This window comes from Ruditapes philippinarum, unplaced genomic scaffold (genome assembly GCF_026571515.1).
Source record: "Ruditapes philippinarum isolate M1 unplaced genomic scaffold, ASM2657151v2 ctg16528_1_1_1_1, whole genome shotgun sequence".
In the NCBI taxonomy this organism is placed as follows: Eukaryota; Metazoa; Mollusca; class Bivalvia; order Venerida; family Veneridae; genus Ruditapes; species Ruditapes philippinarum.
Genome location: NW_026865929.1, coordinates 7,549 through 11,515, shown reverse-complemented (window position 1 = coordinate 11,515; position 3,967 = coordinate 7,549). Strand labels below are relative to the sequence as shown.

The window sequence follows — 3,967 nt, the reverse complement described above, 5'->3', positions numbered from 1 at the left end:
GAGAAAACAATGGGCAGAACTAAATAAAATGGAATATTGAAAGGGGATCAGAGGTTATGAAGCCTGCGTATCACAGATACTAACATATCCTAAGGGTGATTCAACATTATTCAAGTAGGAATATTGGAACCACCCATAAAGAAAATGCCGAAAAGTTGAAACTAAAAATACCACAAGCACAACAATTCCATATTGTTGGATTATAGACCGCATGTGAACGGTGTATGTATAATACAAGTCAATATATTGAATGTATAAATTACGAGTATATTTTATCATTGCATATGAAACATGTTTTTATACATTAAATGTTATTGCTATTGATCGTCTTCGTGTTTTTTTTTCTGTATGTAATTCAATCAGAATTATGCATATATATACTTATTATTAAATAAAAAAAACTCCAAATATTCGCATACAAAAAGCGTCAAAATATGTCCAATTCAGTAATTTTATAATATATTATTTTAACAGTCTATAATAATTTATGAAATATATGAAAAACAAATATTAATAGAATATAGGGGACGAGTTGGGGCCGAGTTGACCAGGGGACGAGTTGTCCAAGGGACGAGTTGACCAAAAAGGTGACGAGTTGACCAGAGGACGAGTTGACCAGAGGACGAGTTGACTCTGAATCAAAACTACCGCGAGTCAGAAATACAGTGAGATCGGTGATCTTTACTCGCAATTCTACTGATAAGAAAAGCCTGTCTGCTGCTAGTTCGGAAACTGTCAATCGTGTATTATAAATAATTACAATAATTACAATAAATGTTAACACAAACCTAAATATTAATAATTGAAAAAGTGGGCCGAGTTGACCCGTGCCGAGTTGGAATAGGGCCGAGCTGAATCGGGGGCTGAGTACGTTTTAGGGCCGAGCTGACCCGGATTCGAAAATTTCTATAAGGGGCATAACTCTGTCAAATTCATCGTACCATGACTAAATTCTAACTTGACCTACACATATATATATCAAATTTGAGGCAATCCGGTCAACTCGTCCCCTGGTCAACTCGTCCTCTGGTCAACTCGACACCTTTTTGGTCAACTCGTCCCCTACTTTTGGTCAACTCGTCCCTAATATGGTCAACTCGTCCCCTACTTTCGATCTCTGTCTTTAAAATGTCTTTAAATAATTCTTTTATGTAAAATATGTAAAATTAATACTGAATTTGATTGATATCGAAATATTAATAAAATAATAACGTCTTTTTTACGTTAAATTTTAATGATCTTTATCTAAGCGCACGTGCATAGCTTTGATGTCAAACTACAAAGACAGGTAAGTTTACAAACATTCAATTAATGTTTAATTAATCGGAGTTTTAATGATAATTAAAACTAAAATTAGGTCCAACTCTTTGATTTTTACCGCCTCCCTGAATGGATTAAAGACTGACGACAGATTAACAGAAATTAGAAGCGCTAAAATTTTTATGTCGGTGCGTATTGATCTCATTAAAGAAGGATCGTGTCAATTAAAAACATGATAATTGTTTGTTGGGAAATTGTCAATATAAAAGTTGCCCAGATAAATATAAGATTTATTCTTAAAAACACATAATTTGCGTTGTACGTTATATGAACATTGGATTATTTTTTATAGTGCATATTAATCATTTCTTAGAATTCCATATTGTTGGATTATAGACTGCATGTGAACGGTGTATATGTGACAATTTTAATTATTTGTGTTGTTGATTGTGACTTAGGTTAGTCATTTGTGATGTTTATGTTCATTTTTAACAGACAAATGGTCTTGCAATTCCAAATGATCTTATATAGTGTATTGGAATAAAAATTGTCAAAGAATATTTAATGAATTTAATAAGTTTTATTTTTTTTTTTAAATTGCATTTTATTGTAATATTATGGTCCATTATTATCATAGGAGTTGTATATACATACATGCCTTTTGAAAGAGTTAGAATTTATTTATTTTTTTTTCATTATTTTTTTTTAAATAAAAAATCCGTACAATAATATTTGCAGTGGATATTAACTGATTGAAAACATGATTGAAGACATAAAAGTAATTACCAAGTATTCAATTGCCATCTAATAATTAGTAAAGATTAATATTCAATTTCCATAAATAAATCTTTAAACTGATCTCAAAGAGGAGCTGTATAAAACCGAGTTCCAGAATTTCTTGTATAATACAATTCAACATATTGAATGTATTAATTGTATTTAATCAACATTTTCATATATTTGACCATACACCATCAAAACAAATTCGACATTTGGAAAATAAATTTTTATAACAACCTTTGGCACGATTTTCACGCGATTTGTATAATTTCAAATTAAAGACACGCGTTCTTTAAATATATAAAAACGTATCCAACCACAGAGGTATTTGTGTCGTTAATCCTATTATCAAATGACTATAGGTCAGCTGTGAGAGGTGACCGGGAGATTGCGTTCATTTGTCAGCCATGTAGTGCCATTGCTAGAGAAGAGCCTGTCGATGAATCTCTTCAGTTTTGTGCGGATAACTCACACCAGTCCGACGAATCATGCAACGAGACGGGTTATGTGGTCAGTTCATCAGTCAACACAACATTTTCTAGTGAGAACTACGATGTCTCTATGTCTGAGTATGGTAATGAATCTGCTGCTGATTGTTCAAGGTCTATCCTAGCTGACAACTCCTACTACGAACGGGATGACGTCCTAGAGTCGTAAGTCAAATTATATTTAAATGAAGACCTCAGAATTAACATTAAAATGTTCTTTACAGAACAGAAATGACCATAACATTGGCTAGTTAATAATGTATAATTTTGCAGACACTGATTCTCTGTACAAAAGGAAGTAACGATTTTTATTCCTTTTCAGTTCCTGATTTCCCTGGTGGAAAGGATCACAACCATGGCAGCGTGCCCTCAGCCAAAGCTGAATATATACATGTCTGGCATAATATTGACAAAAAAGACATACTATATGATATTTTATCTTTGCATATAAAACATGTTTTTATACATTAAATGTTATTGCTATTGATCGTCTTCGTGTTTTTTTTTTCTGTATGTAATTTAATCAGAATTATGCATATATATCCTTATTATAAGATGAAACTCCAAATATTCGCATACAAAAAGCGTCAAAATATGTCCAATTCAGTAATTTTATAATATATTATTTTAACAGTCTATAATGATTTATGAACTATATGAAAAACAAGTAGTAATAAAATATAAGGGACGAGTTGGGGACGAGTTGACTAGAGGACGAGTTGTCCAGGGGACGAGTTGACCAAAAAGGTGACGAGTTGACCAGAGGACGAGTTGACCAGAGGACGAGTTGACTCTGAATCAAATTTGAGATGATAGTGCAGATGATGATGGAAAGGCGGAACAGGGTAACACTAAACGCCCCAGCCATTTTATATTGTAGGCAAAGAAACACATACTGTTATGGTAACCAGACACACTGTAACTGTTAATGTTATTACCTATAATTCTAGACATCTGCATGATCCTAGCTATTTCAAGCACTTGCACAAGTACATTGCTGTCTAGCTGTATACGACTTGTATACATAAAGTCCACCACTTTATGTAATGCTTCTGTATAGCCTGGGTCCGAGGGTCCATCAATGTGAATTTCTATGATTTGTGGAGTTTTTTGTGAAAAAGCCCTCGGGAGATCCTGACCACTGAACACCGAATCAAAATATGGGCTTGCTGCTGCTAGAACATTAGAGTGGGCAAATATTTTTTCATCTGATACTTGCAAAATTACATCGCACAGCTTTGATGATGATCTCTGTCCATTCAATGCTTCCAAAGTTGATAAAACTTGTTGATAGTCCTGAAAATGTCCTTGCGAACCCTCGGTAGTCTCCATCTTGGATGTGAATTTAATTTAGGAATTTGATTGGTTAAACAGATATTATGAAGATTCGCTTCACGATCGGTTCGTACCATACTGTATTCACCAAACATAAATACAAA

The 3,967-nt window shown here is 33.4% G+C and overlaps 1 long non-coding RNA gene across 1 annotated transcript; it reads left to right on the top strand.

Moving 5' to 3' along the window:
* The first annotated feature begins 1,807 nt into the window (after nucleotides 1–1,807).
* Nucleotides 1,808–3,013, top strand: LOC132730765 (uncharacterized). Its single transcript, XR_009625796.1, has 2 exons — nucleotides 1,808–2,693; nucleotides 2,851–3,013. It is a non-coding gene; the product is annotated as an uncharacterized LOC132730765 (long non-coding RNA).
* Nucleotides 3,014–3,967: the final 954 nt, after the last annotated feature.